Genomic DNA, 19164 nt, shown 5'->3' on the forward strand with positions numbered 1-19164 from the left:
GTACATTATGTAACAGTTGTCTTGTAAATAATCGAAGGAACTCGTTTTGACATTTTTTTGTGTGCATTTTATCTGCATCCTTTTTCTATCATCTCAGTAAATGCATAATAAATGTACAAAAGTCTTTTTTTCATGTGATTACGAGTAATATGAGGTCATTTTCACTAGCAAGCCTGAACAAACGTCACTCGAGTACCATGAGTGTGAGCACTACGTACGGCATTCCTTCAAATGCCTTCAAGTGAAATGATACGACAAAACTTGTTCGATATACCAAACTTGCCGGTGGAAAACTCATGAATTACTTAATTGTTAACCAAAATAATTTCGTCACCACCGTACCTCGGAATGAATCCATTTTGTGAATGGGCCCATGAAGTGAAAATTTCTTAAACTTAAAGGAACATGTTTTGTGCTACTATAGTAGTATACTATAGTGTCAAACCTCCCCACCCCCACCCCCCCCCCCCCCCAAAAAAAAATCAAAAGAAGGTACGGAGAGGTGCCAATTAAGGAACGAGTTGTCGGCCTGGCCCAAGTAACAATTCAACTCATTTTTTTTCTTTTTTTTTAATTACCAATTTTTATAATTTCGGAAACTTAAAACAGATTTACGGTAATTAATTAGTGTACAAGTAAAAACATTTCCACCATTTTATTCATGTGCCACAGGTACACGTCGTGCTGTCCATCCAGCATACTTGTTTGATTTTTATTACCACAATTGTTTGTTTATAAACAAAACAACCGAATTGCCAACCCGTCCCACAAAGATAATGCCAGATTTTAACACTGCCGATGGAGGGCGCTATGTCACTCTCCCTTAAAAAAAAACGTGGTCTGGGTCCACTCCTTATGAGCATGTTTAAATATATTGACACCGTGAGATCGCCAGACTACTAGCACATAGTTCATCGGTTACGTGTGTTGGCATGGAACTTGGACGGGAAACTGGGGTTGATTCGACGCTTCGAGGACTACTTTCAACTACTTCTTTTGGTAAGACATAGCTCATGACTTATAGAAATACTGCAGGAGAATTGTAAAATGCAAAACATTGCATTAACAGGTTTTGTTAGGTCGTTAAGATACCGTGACGTTGCCTCGTAATCCGTATAGGCCTATGATTATATCCGTAAATAAGTTCACGCGCAGGACTTGGCGGACTTGGCGAATGACGTGTAACGCGTGCGCGTGTGAGACTTAATGGCTTGTGGAGTTTAGGACACTTCAGTCATTTGGGAAATAATCTTGCACCCTGACGTCACTTTTTTTTCTCATCTTAATTTGCATTATCTAAATGAAGGTCAGTCATAGCAAAAATGTTGAAAAGACATGAATTGGGGAAGTGAGAAACATTTCCAATTTTACCATACTCCGACCATGGTTACGTTTAGCCCGACTGCGTCTGGCCGTACAGTACTATCGCAAGCTCTGTAGTACGGCCAGACGCCCGATGCTTCCACAGAGACTGAATTTTGTTGGCCGCCGATGTAGCGATTTTGCTACATCTTTCGATCGCGATTATCTTTTCATCCAGGACACAAATTTCCAAAGTTAAGGTTCGTAGTCGTAGAGCAACTCATACCTTTTCGAAAAAACGTTGTTTGGTCTCAATATTTTCATCCATCTGGCCACAAGACGAATTTCAGTCATCAGATTCCACAAATATCGTCCCCCATGCGATCCCCCATGCGATTTCAAAATGGCGGCCGTGCTGTAATGTATGCAATATGCAGGCACGCCCGCACAAACTCATGAATATGCATAAACAGTCTGTGACGTATGACCTCGTGTTTTTGGACGTACGGCCCCGCCGCACGCACGTCCAAAAACACGAGGTCATACGTCACAGACTGTTTATGCATATTCATGAGTTTGCGCGGGCGTGCCTGCATATTGCAACATTACAGCACGGCCGCCATTTTGAAATCGCATGGGGGATCGCATGGGGGACGATATTTGTGGAATCTGATGACTGAAATTCGTCTTGTGGCCAGATGGATGAAAATATTGAGACCAAACAACGTTTTTTCGAAAAGGTATGAGTTGCTCTACCACTACGAACCTTAACTTTGGAAATGTGTGTCCTGGATGAAAAGATAATCGCGATCGAAAGATGTAGCAAAATCGCTACATCGGCGGCCAACAAAATTCAGTCTCTGTGGAAGCATCGGGCGTCTGGCCGTACTACAGAGCTTGCGATAGTACTGTACGGCCAGACGCAGTCGGGCTAGGTTACGTTAGGCCTAGTACGGAGTCTGGCAAATTAATTTTTGTAACGAAAAAAGTGTCATATTTTGTACCAATGAAAAGAGAATTACTCTAAAAATATCCAATGGTGTTTGAAGCTTCATACATGTAGTTGTTTGCATTTTGGAGATACAGCAATTTAAATTGCCGAATTTGGAGTTTCAATTCTGTAATATTTAAATTATAATTTTAGCATCTTTTATTAATCTTATTTTCCAGATCTATCAAAACATTTGTTATCAAAGGAATTCCCATTAAATAAGTTGATTTTTGAATCAGGTTTTTAGTTTTTTACCACTCATAACAAAAAGTTACGATATTTTTCCATGGACCTTCGCACTGTCCATGCGCGCGCCGAGCAAACACCGCGATGCGACCAGTACTGCAGTAGGTACGGGCAAAGTACTTTCCTATCCTGCTCCACACAACGCAGCACATAGAATATGTGTCCACACATTATCATTGTTATAAATACCGCGTGCCAGACTAGTCCGAGTAACTTGGACCCAACTTACATGTATCGCCTTTTTTAACATTTGGACATGGTCTGGCGATAGTGGGGTCCAAGCTAATACCGCGACCTGGACAACATCATCCTGTCACTGTCCCAAAAACCAACATTTTCCAACAAAAAACATCAGATTTCACCTTCAAAACGGCCTCCAAATTACTAGATATGCCACCTGAGGTACAAGTAGACATCGATAATTAAGATGGTTGTATTGAAGTTTACTTACGATCCGGAAAAAAAGTGAAATTTTCCGTTCATATCGGAGAGCTCCCCTCGCGATCTTGAACACGTTAAATTTCCGATCGTGTTTAATGTTTGAACGACGCGATTTCTTCTACATGCCCAGCGTACATTCGATGGTCCCCGTATCCCGAGTGCGATTCCGTTACCGAGCGCGCGCGATGCATCGATTATAGCTTGGACCCCACTATCGCCAGACCATGTCCAAATGTTAAAAAAGGCGATAAGTTGGGTCCAAGTTACTCGGACTAGTGCCAGACAAAGTCTGGCAATGGCCCATCCCGCTCCACACAACACAGCAACACGAAACATGCGTGCACGCTCACGTGGTAATGTTTGGCACAATCTGTCGATATGGAAAGCGCGAGTTGAGAATTTGTTTTTTCCATCAAAATGAAAGCAAAGTTCTGAATTAATGTTTTTGATAAGGCCAAAAAAAATTTCTGCTTCCGGTTTCCCTACCTACCCTATTGCCATTCTGACAGCCAATACCCAAGTTTTTTATGGGAAAAATAAGAAAAAAACCACCCAAAACAGGCGCGGATCCAGGATTTCTTTAGACGGGGGGCACATCTTAGAGCATTTGTTCTGAGGACTAATGCGAGAGCGGAGCGCGAAGCCCTTACGGCGTGGGGTCCGGGGCCCGCTTAGATGCTCTGTGATGCAATCTGAGGCGATTCCTGGCCCCTTTCCCCCTGAATTATTTGTGCAAAAGTTGATAAACTTGTAAGGATTTTTTTACAATATACTCTTGTTTTTACAAATTTAAAGGTACTGTGTACTTCAAAGTTGCAAACCATGTATTTTTGTCTTCATAATTTGTTGCATTGTATTTAAAAAAAAGAAGAAGAGGAATTGTATTGACTTAGATTGTAAACTGTTGCAACGGGCGATGCGCTGAGGCATTTGCTCCAAGGACTAATGCGAACGTGAAGCAGTGTCTTACGGCGTGGGGTTCGGGGCCCACTGAAGGGCCCCGGGAAATTTTTGATTCTATAGATGTTCTCTGGTGCAAACTGAGGCGATTCCTGGCCCCATTTCATCAAAATGTTGTGAAGATTATTAGGATTTTTTTTTCATTATCGCTTTGGTTTGCGGTAACACCATGTGTTTTTTTTTGTTCATTGGTTTGAAATTGTACTCTTGTATTTCTTAATACAAGCCTAGTTAAGTTTCTTCTGTTCTTCACTTGATAACCAAGTATTTTCGACTGCATAATCAATTTCTTGCATTTAATTTTTGTAAAGGAATTGGATAGTCTTAGATTGTAAACTGTTTTAAGGATGCGTCGGGAGATCTGCCCCGAGGACTAATAATGCAGAGCGCAATGTCTGTCGGCGTGGGGTCCGGGGCCCGCTTAAGGGCCCCGGGATTTTTTTTGATAATTAGATGCTCTGTGGTGCAATCTGAGGCGATATCTGGCCCCTCTTTCCCTGAGTTATTTGAGCAAAATGTTTTAAGTTAAATAAGGATTTTTTTCATTGGTTTAATATACATGTATACTCTTGCTTTAACAAGCCTTTTAAGTTTCTTCTGTTTTTCACTTGATAACCATTTTCGTTTGCATAATTGTTTTCGTGCATTTTTGAAACGGAATTGTATAGACTTAGTTTGTAAACTTTTGCAAGGATGCTTTCTAATGTTTTGTATGTCAAGTATAAATTTTCAGTTAATCAATAAGATAAGATTTTCTACGGACATTTTTTACTGAAACGGACATGTTTTGGACTCCTTGGAAGTGCGTGGAAGAAATGCTGGCAAATTGTTATACGAAAACACACCCCTTGACCAATAGTGTGGTCCAAAGAGCAGCGTTCAACCACGGATCTGATCCGTGGTTCAACGTGTATGTCGCGCTCATCGCGCTAAACACAGCACATCGGCCGTCACACGTGCGTGTTTTTCGTACCGGTGCGTACGCTCATATGAATCGCATTTCATAATCCATAGGCCTACCATGCCGGGTTATGTATGGATACGTACGGTGGGATCGCGGTTTACTTCGAAGCTTCTCGAGTTCCCTGTGTCATACGGCCACTACACAATGTTTGCAGGCCGCTGATGTTTAATATCGGCGCCGGCATTTTTGTTAGAAGGTTGCCCTCCTCCTTCCCTCCATTTCTCTCACCTCCACCTCTTTTTCCCTCCTGTTTTCTTTATTTTTTTTTTTGTGGACTCAATTTGACGGGGGGCACGTGCCCCCGCGGCCCACCCCTGGATCCGCGCCTGCAAAACTATCAATTTCTACCTTTTACCCTTGACTTCACGCAGACGCCTCCATAAGATGCGATCATACACAAAATAAGAATTGACCCTCTGATGGCTCCGAAATGACATTTAAATTTTGAACAGACAGTGTTCTGGGGAGAAAATAAGACTTTCTTACCTGATGTTCCATCTTTTTTTTGGAAAAAAATTTGCAACCTCGCACCAATTTTTTCTTCATTATATTATCTCAATGAAGGTCAGTCACTGTAAAAATGATGATAAGACATGAATCTGGGAAGAATCTTGAAGAATACATGTGTTAGGCCAAAAAAAAAAATATGTCGGTCCCTGGTCAGCGCGCGCGTCAATTTTAATCATGCGCGTCGATCTTTTTTTTTTCCAAAATGTTCCGCGGTAGCTCCAACAGCGCCCTCTTTTTCCGCACCTCAATTTTTTTTTATCAAAGAGCACCAAGGAATGGGAAATTGCACCAAGTCAAATGATCGAAATCACCAAGGCAAATTATGGAGGACACCAATGTACATGAGGACACCAAAAAAGCAAAATAGTACCCACCTTGTCTGTACAATCCAAGCTTGAAGAAAAAAAAAAAGAAGAAGAAAAAAAAAAAAAGCCGCGTGGCCGCGTCAATTCCGGAACTTTGGTCTGTTCATATATTTTCTGATTTACAGTGTACATTTGTATTTACAAGGTACATACCGGTACATTAACATGCACCGGTACCCGTATACATATACATGTACATGTGTAAAAGTACATACATGTTAATTATTTAAATAAACGGAAATTTAATCGGATTATAGAATGCCTTAGTCAATTGCTTGTAGCCTTGAACTTTAACAAATCAATACATTAGGCCTATACTGTAGGAATGCTGAATTGATTTTAGTGTAGAGGGCAACAGACTGGGAAAAATAAGTCTAAATGGATCAGTGGGAAGCTCTGCCGTACATTGTAATTAAATTGTGGCCAACAGAAAACCCCAGGTGTAATTACTTTTGAATTATCTTGGATGAACTGGGTTACAGGCTATTCAGTATTTGATTAAAACGAGACAGTACAGATTAGCGTTCTCCTCATACAGTATACAATGTACCGGTACATTGTAATGCACCTTGAGGCTACTGGACAATGATGGAAGAGTTACATGTGATATACAATGTAGTTGTGGGCACATAGTGGTCTAGCGGTGGAGCACAGGATTCATGATCGTGAGGTTGTGGGTTCGAGCCCCACCGTGGCCATGCGTGTTGTGCCCTTGAGTAAGGCGCCTTGCATCAATTACTCCTCTCAACCCAGGTGTTAAATAGGTAATGGCATTATTCAATGCTGGGAAGGTACCGGTACATGTAACAGACTCGCTGTGGAGGAGGTGTGGCGATCCCCCCACAACATATGAGTCTGGCCCAATCGCTATAAACGAAAGAGAGATGGGCACTCCGTTCCTGTTAACACCTGTTTATCCCCTTTACTTTCAATATATTTGGATAAATTGTACACGTTGTGTACAGTAGTACAACTACCGTACGGTACCGGTACATTGTACGTTAAGTGCCTGAGATTATTTCCAAAAACAAATTTGCAGTGTAATTTCTGTACTTGGAGTCAAGTGCCGTGGTCCAATGGTTACGGTGTCTGAATTACTTACATACATACATGAGCGATAATTTGTGGGTTCGAACCCTTACAGAGAAGATGGTGCTTGTGTTCTTGGGCAAGACCATGAACTACAATTTCTTCTCTCTACCCAGGAGTATAAATTTATGTAAACCTCTAACATGTCTAAGGGTAGAGACCAGATAGCGCTGATATCAAACTGCTGCAGAACAAAATGGTTATGTGGCCCGATAAACAGGGGTACCGGTAATAATTGTGAAGCCTTTTGAGACTTTGGTGTATTACCCATTAAATTACCATTATTATTATTATTATTACTTCTCAATAGATCAGTGGTGGTTAGTGTGATTCATTATGATAGTACGGTGACTTTAGCTCTACATACATGCTCATACATGTATGCACTTTCAGCCTGCCTGCTGCAACCTGTGCGCTTAAATTAAATTGTTCCAGGCTCCAATAAGAAAGAGGCAAGAGTGATTGGCAACTGGCAAGAAAATGAAAAATGGATAATGAAGATGGCTGGAGAATAACGAGTGTGTCGCGGGGAGGGGGGGGGGGTATTGGAAGCTGAGTATGCAAGCAGGGGTACTTGGCGACTCAAAGTCCAGACATGAACACTGGAGAGGTTTCAGGTTGATGCTTGACATGACTAGAAATACAAATTAGTTTAAACCCAACTTGTCAGGTACATACATGTACATCATATGATATTGTACATGGTATTTTGCTCAGAACCTTCCAAATTTTTCAAAAATGACACAATTTGATATTTGGCTTTCCATATCAAGGAAACCAATTCTGCTAAAGGGTCTACTGTAGATTTCAAAATCCTGCATTTATCCTTTTACGAAGTAGGCTACATGTAAAATCGTAGCAGACACTTTTATGATGGGACACATTATTATGTACATGTACATACGTCATACCGGTACATGTGAAGCTGAACTATAAAACATGCAGGCTAATTAAAAATATTCATGGCACATGTGAGAAAAAAATCAGACAAAAAATATTGTTTGACTTGAAAAAGATTTTTTATTGTTCTAAATTGTAAAAAGTGAAGAAACATTACAATGTACATATGTACAACATGTACAATGTACCTTTGAAATGGATTGTACTAGTTTGTATTTTTGCATAATGTAAACAGTATCTGTATTAATTAATTGAATTTAAGATATTGACATGCAGTACATGTCTACATGTATTGAACCAATTCAGGATCCTATTTCTTGTCAAACATTTGTTTTTTTATTTGTTTAAGAAAAAAATAGAAATAAAAATCACAGACGAATTATCACCGCACACATCTCAGAACTGAGAATCAAATTGCTGCTGGCAGTTCCTAATCAAATTTCTAGTACATGTACATATATGTATGTACATACTACGCCTCTGAATACCAAGCAGCCTCGTCAAGATACTACTGAGTGCAATTTTACAAACTTGGCCTGGGGGAATATAATACATTATTGTCAGATTGTACGTGCACACGTTTGTACCAAAGATGCCTTTATGAGAATTCTGCCTTAATAAACACTTAATTGAATTTGCTGCATTTGATAAGTTCACTATTTTCAATCATTCACCAATGTATGCATGGGCCGTTCTATAAATTTGGGGTCCACTTTTTTCCCTGCCCCTGTTACATCTGACAGAGCTATGATTTTGTAATTCTGATGCACTCCATAAATGATGCAGTCATCCTCCAAGAGTCACTGTGAACATGATACCTACATGTATTCAATAAATAAACAATCGTTTGAAGTCATTCTTAACCCTGAAACTCCCCAACTCCTTCAAAATCCATCCCCCCTTTTTGGTGGATTTTGGTGGACTTGCAGGCCTGGTTTGACTAAATATCGATGGAGTATGATGGAGACCTAAAGCAAAGCATGCATTGGAAGCAAATCACACTGTGATTGTTGGAATTTAGCGGACTTGGTCCAGTACTTCATGTACTTTCTAGTAAAGACAGTAGGGAGTTAGGGTTAATGATAATTGAATGGTCATGATGGTAGGCCTAAATTGCAGACTTTTATTTGATACATGTACATGTACATGTACATGTATGGGGACAGGAAAAGTGTCACACTTCTAGGTTCTTGTCATGCTTGTGACATTGCTGTAATACCCACTGTATACTGCACGCCTTTTTTTTTATCTGTATTGATTTTGTAGACAAACAGGCCTAGAGCAGGCACATTACATGCAGTGTTGGAATTTTTTAGCAAGTACATGTATGTATTTCTTTAGATTGGATTAATTTGCAGTCCTTACACTGAAAAAAAAAACGTACATGAAAGCCCCTGGGCCAAAATTTCCAGGGCCTCGCTCGCTACACTAACAGTTTCCACTCCCTTAGAGAGAGAGAGAGAGAAAAAAATTGTCACTGTATCGGTCACCGCTGCCTTGACTCAGGAATTGTACTGTGTGTGCACACACTCCATCTCGCCCGCTCTCGACGGTCCATTGTGTGACGTGCCTGCGCTACTGTGTGTCTATTCTCAGAGAGAAGTACTGTACGTATCTCAGTTGTTTGCCGGGTAGCAGTTTGTCCGATGAAGCACTTCTAGCGAGATTCAATTTGCGGCGCAAGGACAGACGCGACCTCAGGATACTGATATTCTGCTGCACCGCTCTCGATCATTCAATTTTGGATTGGCGAAAGAATGGTGAGTTTAGGATGAGCCGCTATCTTCAAATTCATTGAAATTGGAAGATGTTTGTGTTTGTGTACCCGTACTTACCTGTACTGGCAGTTAAAGTGATGTGGAGGGTTTTTGATTGTCAAAATCATGTGGGCGTAAAGGACAGGAAAGTTTTGTAAGGATTCAGGAAGACAGTTCTTTAATGTGTGTATCTCTAGGCACTTGTGATATGTTTATGTATGGCTGCTTTCTTCCTTTATAAAATACTTTGAATGGGCTGTTTGCAATTCAGTACAACCAAAAAGGGCAACCTTGAAATATTTGCCCATTTCAACTGCGCTTTGCTTCACGGAAATTAACACAGAATCACCTGGACACAGTACGGTACCGATACATGTACAAATACAATGTGTACGGTTTTAGACCAAGAGGTTTAACATTGTGTACAGTGCATGTACCCGTATGCCGTTCACATTGCATTTTTTGCATACAGGTACAACAAAAAATGTAGGTCTCCTGCTACGGAAAGCATTGCCAACTGTACCGATAATACCGGTGTTTACCAGGTGTTTGTCATTCATTGGTAGTTTTGTTACTTCCTCTATTTTCGGACGTCATTGGAAAACACTCGGCTTGTGTTCCTGCCTGGTATTTTGCTTAACGGATGGGAATGTTTCCTCATTTCATTCTCATGTAGAATGTTTGTGTAACTGTAAGTCATCAGTACATGTTTGTTGATTTTGAGGCACTATGGCTTGCACAGTTTGTCCGGAACCAAGTTGCATGCGGGTTGTTTATTGTTGCAAACTGGTTTAGAAAATGCAAAACAGCTGTAGTATACATGTACTCGTACATTTATCATAACATGTTTTAATCTATTTCTATACATTTGAATAAATGAAGAATAAAGTACTTTTTAAAAATGTTGTTTACATACATACACGTGCATGTACCGGTATGTAACTTGTTTGTCAAGTTACCATAGGTACAAATTTATACCAATTACTGAATATTAAAGCTCAATTTTGTTTTTTGTTTTTTAGGAAATGTTTTCTGTAAACAATTCAAGCTGAGTTGAGTCAAATTTTCAACTATTCCAAACTAAAAACCGAACAGCCATCGGCGTGGATGCGAATACTCTATAACAATTAACCAAACCCACTGAAGTTTGTTCATTCACATCATACATTCCCATATATTCACATCATACATTTTGTGATGTTTTAAAATGTGCAACATAGAGCTTTTTTTATACGTTGGCATTGCAGTGCATTTAAACTTCAAGCTATGCATCATTTAGCAATTTCTGCCCTTTTTTTCTAAGCCTTTCACCATGGTGATGGAGACAGGCCAGTGAGTCATAATATGCTGCCCTGCTAGGCATCCATTGAGGCCACATCCTTAACGGACTTCTTGAAAACTAGAGGCAGGACAGAGGAGAGATTCCCCAAAGAGACTGGCAACTGACCTCATTCAATACGTGTTGTACTTGAAACTTCCTCAAGGCTTATGAAATTGCATTGGTTTGCTGCGAGAAGGGCCACTTATTTCTGCTCCACCAGAAACAGAATGGAAATAATGCAAAATTCGCCATTTGAAATACAATTGAGCTTTTTGAAAAACCCTTTGCTGTGTGCTCAAACAGAAATGTATACAAAACATTAGACCAACGTGTAAACATTCTCAACTCCAGGCATAATGTTCAGCTTTTGCAGTTTCAATTTTTTTTAATTGTGTACCCAAAATTGTTTGACAGAAAAGGTGTTTTAATGAAAATTCACGAACCACCACACATAATAATGATGAAGCAGAAAATGGATGCTCTTGCACACTTTTATGGTTGAAAGGGACATTTTGAATTCCTGAAATGGAACAAAGTAGGGGGAAAAAACAGAAAATGTACAATATACCGGTATATACCGGTAGGCCTATTGTACATGTACAATGACTAAATACACATACAATGTACAGTATGGGCCCTGACAACTCTATGTATGGACCTGTACATGTAGGCCTACCGGTAGGCCCAATTTTTGTGTGCTGCTAATAGTAAATGTACCAATAAACCGAGCACGATTGCATTTTACGGAGACCATACCGTAAACTCAAGCAGTAAGCACAGAGAAAACATGCTTACATGTACAAAATGTACATCGTGTACATTTCAGAAGCAGAATTTGCATAGTACCAGTGATTCAACAACCAAATTCGATTGTACGTCTTTGTTCGGTTTAACACAGCTTTTCCTGCTGTAGTTAGCACGACTTTTTCACTCCCTTACAAGAAGCGTAACATTTGTTGGGTTCTAAAGCAAAGTACGCTCAGTGCATGTACACTTAAACTGAATCACTATTGAGGCATGAAGAGATGGGGTGGAAGGGAATCATGAAGGTGTTGTTCTGTGTCCACACATCGCTGGCTTCATCTTGGCCAGGGACGGCAGGCCTCCCTCCCTCCCTATCTCATGGATCTCTTCCTCCATGCGCTGATTGAGACTGGACGCGTCAGTTTATTGTTGCTTCAGATTACTCGGTCCAGAGGACAAATTTGTTATGGTGCAGCACCCAGGGTATGATTGGCAGTCGTACGTGTGTACAGACTTGAACTGAAAAAAACCTCTGATTTGACATCTTTGAGAAATAAATAAAATTGTTGGTATAAAGTTAAGTTGTTTATTTTTGTTCCTACCGGGTATCTGTTAAATTTCTTATTGTGCTTTACCAGTTTTTAAATTAAAATCTCTCTCTATCCCTTTTTTTTACATTGCTGAAAATTGGAGCCACTTTTTAGTCTGTAAAGGTGCTTACTAAATACAAAATATGCATTTATGCATGCACGTAAAAAGTACATGTGAACGTCTGACAATTTTTACACAAATGATTTTTACAGAAATGACACTAGACATCAAATGCATGCTAAGATAATGGTCCAGCGTTCTATATATCTGCTTCGTTAGTGAGATGTCAGTTCAGTTTAAACCACACCCACTGGCTATTAAACAACGTTGGAACCATTGGAACCGGAAGCTAACCGAACTTGAGTGTTTATCCAATGGGCGCTAGTAATCAGTGGTGTGCGCGCGTGTACATGTACAGTATGACGTTTTTACTAACACACCGGATACTGGCATGATCGTGGCATTTGTTAAATTTACAGAACTTAATGTATTTGTTTAAAAGCAAGCGTTCATTTTTAATACCAGGTAGCATGCAGAATTGCAGGTCTATGGAACATTCTTTCAATTATTGTATTCAAAACTAAAAAATTAAAAACCTTGCTTTTTCATGCTAATGATGCAGATTTCATACACATGCAGTTCATAGAATGTATATTTTTGGACAATATGCACCTACAAGATTCCTTCTCCCTCTTAAGATTGCCTCTCTTTCTTTTTTTAAGGACTTGTTGTCATGAAAAAGCTAGCCTACTACATGTGTAGGTCTAAACACTTTACAGAAAACAAAATTACAACACACAATGTATTCAAAATAACTTGTACTGCAAATCATACTACAAACTACATGTACATGTGTGTATAAAAGCACAGTATTTCATGTTGAACAAACAACATCCATACTACACTAATAACACTAGCCTGAAGTACACTGTCAATTACGAGGTGATTGGGTAGTAATTGAGATGGCCCTTTAGAGATCCATCCATTAAGTGTTATCATTACTAGAGACCTGTTCAATTATCATCCAAGGGTCCTAATGGTCAATGTAACCTGGAGTGGTGGGTTGAAAGATGGCCCACTAATTAGAGAGATAGGGTGACAGGCCATAAATATCAGCCTGGGAAGTGGGAACAAGATACATGTACATATACATACCAGTATATGTACGGTATGTACAAGACTTTCACTACTATCTGGACAAAATATGCTGTAGCTTTTTTATAGAAAGGGAAGGGGGTGCCTCCCCACGATTCAGTAATTACTTTACATTTGTCAGAACTAAAGAGCTTTTGTTTGACGTCGCAGGCTTAGTTTAATATCTTCCCCATGTACCGGTACATGTAAACCAGTGGTTGGTGAACTACTGTATAGTTGGTCTGGCTGTTCCCACCCCCCCCCCCCCCCCCCCCCCGAAAAAAAAAATATTAAAAATAAAATAAAAGAGAGCAAAATTGTTAAATTCAAATCAACCTGCTGACCCCAGGTACATGTACATATAAGCTTGGTGGTCAAGAGGTACCGGTACATGTACCGTAAAGGCATAAAACAGAAAAATGTGAAATTTTTTTGAACGTGCAACATTTCAAAACGTAGTGATTAACGGAATGTACGAGATGGCCGAAAAAGGAAAGAGAGAAGATCATTTCTCTCTCCTTCAAATTAACAAACTTTTCCCTTCAAAATACTCCTTAGATGACAGTACGCAATTTTGGGCAAATGCTGTTATCATGGTTGTATTTTTTGCAAACGTATGGCTGATGCCCAAACATTGCCATATTTCATACACATCAAATTTATGCACATCGGCACATGCTGACATGTACATGTTGTGTTCTATGTAAATGTGGAATTTTCTGTAGGACGCTGCACAAATATAATGTCCATAAATGTATACAGAACAAATTGTATGTCATTTTAATTTAAAAATGCAGAATATTCCATTATGAAGAAAATTGCAAATTATTTCCATTGTACTGGTACATTGTATAGAAATATGTGGCTTTCATTAGTTTTGTACAATGCACATTTGTGTACAGGTGTCCATTGTGCCTGAAGATTACGTAAATGAATCAATACTTACCATGGCCGCAGCTCCTTTTTCCTTTATTTTCAATCTTGTGTGTCTGTGAGCAAACTTAATTACAACCATGCTCTCGTTAGGTTTCCAACGGCTGGTTTCCAGGCACAGGCCAATAATCGGTAGATAATTAAAATTGATATTTAAACCCTGGGGAAATGTTTTTTTTTCCTGAAGAATATTATGCACAAGGTGCATGATGCATTGTAAGTCTCAGCTGTCATTAAAGTTACATTCCCCGTGCTGTTTGCGAGTTTTATCCCAAAAAAATTAGATTCCTTTTCTAAATTGCTACTAATTCTACATGTATTTTTCTAGCAGTATAAAAGTTATCACTTTTGAATGAGACATTGACTGAAGAAAATCGGCATATTGAATTATTATTTTACAATTTCGAATGATAGGTTGCCAGACACTAATTCCATTCTCATAGGGTGGGCTGGTTCCTGCCCCACAATCAGTATCGATAATGCACAGACCGGGAGCCAGTCTGCTTGCAGAGCGAATCGGTTTGAGCCCAAAACAAAAACCTTTTTTTCTGAGGGTTGCAGAAGTCCAAAAAAGAAATGGTTTTTTTAACAGTTGGGATAAAACATACAAGTAGAAACATTTAAAATAGAACAAAATTGGATTTGTGGAAGAGTATTGAGGGATGCAACTTTAATCTCTCCTGAAATATTTCCAGCCGACAGTTTTATGAGCAGAGGGCGTCTATATGATGTATCCAAGCATGGAATGGATTGGCTGTTAATCACTTAGTGTGTATTCAATGTCAGTGTGCCTGGTTGCGCTGGCAAAGGCAAGTTCACTGAATCTTGTATTTAAAGTTGGACTTTTCTGGGCACTTTTGGGTGTTCACCCCGAAAGAATGAATTTTAAAACTGAACTGGGGGTCATAAAATATTTCCTTTTAAAGTTTCCTTTTAATCACTTTGTTGAAATTTTTAATGGCAGGGTTATTGAAAGTGTTCTCAATACATGTACCGGTAGGTTACTCTAAGTAGTTCAAAGGTACACCTGTGTGTAACAGCCTGTATTTGTATGAATGTACATGTACGTTAAATTAATGTACATGTGTATACATCAAACAATTTCCCAGAAAAATTTTGTACAAAATTGCGTTTGGTTATTTGCCTTCATGCATTGTGTACAACTACAAATTCATGGCCCCTTAGCATGTGTACACATACATGTACTGCACTGCAAATGTACATAAATACTTGTGTATCCATGACAACCTTCAAAAAGGTCTGTGCAAAGGCGGGAAACAAAAGCATGTTTCTCTTCAAAAATAGAAACTGTATCATGTGCAAGTAGCAATATTTGGGGAAGATGCATGCTGCAAGCCATTATTGACCGACTTGTAAAATTAAGCCACCACAGACCGTCAATTTGTGTTTTTATTGTCGATTGTGCCCCAAACACCAAACCATCCATTAAACGCAGATCTATATCAAGTGGAAATACATTGGCAAAAAAGAAAAAAAAAATTACAAGTAGCTGGAGCTGCCTTGTGGCGGCAGAGTGGATATAGTATTGATTCACAGCATCTATTATCAGGAGGTGCATTAGGAGGCGGGACAAATGTAATATTTATGAGACTTTGCCGCGGCGTCCAGACGAGATGGACCGATGGTATCTTCACACCTTATCCAGACTTTGAGTGCTGTCTTAGGTTTTTTGGAGCCATACTGTTGCAACTTGATTTCAACTGTCTCCTGTATGCATGCATAATCAGCACTTGCCAGTCTACACATGTACAGTGTACATATACGGATATCAGGTTTTATTGTCAAGCTTAGACTGTGATCATGCTTTTATGTACACATACATGACATAGAGTTTCGTCGTAATGACTAAATGTGTAAGGATTCTTCTGGTATTGAATTGTTTATCAAAAACAACTTGATTTAAGATGGACTTAGTTTTTGTTTATACATGTAGATCTGTGAAATAACTAGTGGATACTGCATGTGTACCGGTATCTACATCTATTAAATATGAACAATACACTACTTTAATGCACGTGAAGCTCACTAGAGAAGAAAGTATCAAATTTCCCTGACTTTTTTAACAAGTTTCCATTTCATTCAAAATTTACTGGTAGCAATTATTAATTGAATCTCTAACTCGGTGGAACCGCCAAAAAAAAAAAAAACTCAGCAGAAAACTGACATGACATTGTATTCTTTTAACTTTCCTCACTCCTGCAAAATCCTAAAATGTCTTTGGAAGGGTTAACCTTGTAATTTTCATAAATATAATTTACAGTATTTACAAGTTCTTGTCACTTGCTGTAGGAAAGCGGTGAATGTACATGTACATGTACCACATAAAAAAATGTAAATTATGAAATTGAAAGCAAAGACAAATCGCATGCGGTTTTCATTTTTGAAATTAGAATCCTGTTTGCTCCCTTAAAACACTTCAGGGGAAATTTAATATTTCAAAAGGCAGTGCCCTTTGCCAATGATGAATTATCCTTCCTCTCTAAGAACACACTGCTCCCTTCGGCCTGCAATTACTTGCACAGTGGCCATCTAATCCAATAAATCTCTAAATTTTGTTCAATCAGAAATACATAGTGTGCCTTTCAAGGACCTTCAGATGCCTTCCGGACAAGCGAGGAAAAGTGAGTAATGTGGAGGATGTTATTCTGATGCTGGAGGAGGAGGCGCTGTAAGAACCCAAGAGTGTCGTCATTGGGTTGCCGAGGCATTTATCACTTGAGTGCATCATGGGGTGTATCTGCAGGGCTGGCAGGCTAACATGCCTAAGAGCAATTTGTCAGTTTTTATTGCAATGAGAGAAGGGGCCTGTGCCTTGAGGCAGCACTTTTGAGTTGCTACTGTCTTAATGTAATACACACTTTATATTGGGTATTGTTCAAGTACAATATGTACTTTTTGGAACCCTTTTGTTCTTCAATCTTTTGAACTGCATACATACGGTACCTGTATTTTTAATATCAACTGTAACACCAACCCTTGAAAATAGCGTGTACATTTTGTAGGTAATGAGAATGTGCTATACCCGGTAAGTTTCCTTCACGGAAGACGATATGGCAGATCAATTGTGGAAACGGAAGAGTCCAAGCAAATTGCCCATGTACATGTAAATTATACATGTACATGTACACGTACATGGATCTTGATGTTTCTTACTTTGAACTGTAATTCCACATTGTTAAATTTTAATCTTATGAACAAGCTGAGTGCAGTCAACATTGAGTGACAATGTTGACAGATTCTTTAAACAAACTGTTAAAACGCTGAACGTGTTTCACATCTGTTATCCACTTCAATTGACAGCTTTCTTAGGTACTGGTACACATACATTTATGTACTGTACCGGTACTTGTAGTTGTGTGAAGAATGTTCATCCAGGAATGAGATCCTGACAAACACCCTGAGAATGAAGAGGTTAGCCGAGGGTAAACCCTCCCCTGCGGAGCTGGGTGATGAAAGGCAGGGAGTCTGATTACTGAGGCGACGCTTCCTGGTGGGGTTGACAGAAGGATTGGGGAAAACCAGAGGGGTCAAGAACAGCTTCAGCAGGAGAACTACATTGTTCTTGACAAAATTACTTAGCAGATCAGTTGTTTCAGGGCCACTCGAGGCGAGGGGTATACAAAGAAGAGATAGATTAGAAAAGGAAATCTAAGAAAAAAAAAATTTACTTCCAGTGCATGTAGAAAGATAGGACTAAGCATGACATTTCATTTGCACCATGGGGGAAGATTAAACAGATCATGCTTTTAAAACAAATTCAAAATGAAATTTAATTAAAAATTGTCCTTAACCTGGTGTGTCGGTCCCATACACTAACGTAAAATCAATCGTAATTTCATTACAAGCAGGCAAAATATCAAGAAACAAATTTCGTAACCAGTGGTGCAGGCGCTGAAGATGCATGGATTTTTTTTTCTATTTCTGGTCATCTTCGGCGCCTGCTGTAGCCTCCGGCCGAAGAAAAAAAAAAGATACAGTATTCACCGTCCTCGTCGGGAAAAAAACACCTCGCTTTAGTCACACATGATACTGCCCCAGAGATACTTTGGCATTTTAGTTTCGGCCGGAACGGCGCGATGCGATGCGCATCTTCCAAGGAATTGCCCGGCTAAGCTTTCTTCCTAATCTTACCTGAGGTGATATTAATTCATTTGCCTCTAAGTTTTTTCTCCTGCTGGCCTGTTTTTTTCTCTTTCTTATTGCATCGCAGCGACCGCGTTGACGGATAGAAATTGGAAACGGTTGCAATAAGATTACCGTGGGATTTACACTGCATTAAATGGAATGTGTGATTGGCTGTATTATGGGGGAATAGAATGCGAAGCGTAATCCAATTGTCGTGCTCTGGTTGTGCTTCCAGCCGGGGCCTTGGAGTAATCCACTTCAGCCAAATTCTTTTTTACAGCCAGAAAAATGATATGAATGGTTTGCTCGCTTCTAATTTACAACTAATTATGAATTTCATACATTGCACGTTAATTAAAATTAAGTTAAATTCTTACATTATATGATAATTACACATGATAATAGCCAGCTAGAAATCATTTTTAAACTTTGGTTGAACCCAGTGCTCACATTCATATACCGGTATCTGGGGCAATATTACATCATTACAAATTAGACACATGTACCGGTACATTGTACATGTACTTGTATACTGGTACAACATGTGCATTTTTGTTTGTTTACTATTTTCAATGTGTTCTTTCAAAAAGTAACAAATGAAAACATATGGTGTCTACATACATGTACATGTATGTATGTACCAGGTAGCTTGTAAACCATACAAATGTATAGGTGTTCTGGCTTGTACTTTAGTGGAATCAATACAACGTATATAAATTCAGATATTCTATAGTCACCAGGGCACTACGGTATTGATAAACAGTATTTAA

General features: G+C 39.2%; 1 protein-coding gene across 3 annotated transcripts in view; it reads left to right on the forward strand.

Moving 5' to 3' along the window:
- Positions 1-858: 858 nt before the first annotated feature.
- The window catches only part of LOC119729549 (alpha-1,3-mannosyl-glycoprotein 2-beta-N-acetylglucosaminyltransferase-like), a 41155-nt gene continuing 22849 nt past the window's right edge, over positions 859-19164 (forward strand). Inside the window, exon 1 of one of the 3 annotated variants that reach the window (XM_038202154.1) lies at positions 859-999. The gene's annotated coding sequence lies outside the window, so the exon portion shown is untranslated. Of the gene's footprint in view, positions 1000-9394; positions 9529-16858; positions 16891-19164 lie in introns of those variants that run through there. The other 2 variants (XM_038202156.1, XM_038202155.1) reach the window with 2 other exon arrangements.

This window comes from Patiria miniata, unplaced genomic scaffold (genome assembly GCF_015706575.1).
Source record: "Patiria miniata isolate m_02_andy unplaced genomic scaffold, ASM1570657v1 HiC_scaffold_21, whole genome shotgun sequence".
NCBI classification, from domain to species: Eukaryota; Metazoa; Echinodermata; class Asteroidea; order Valvatida; family Asterinidae; genus Patiria; species Patiria miniata.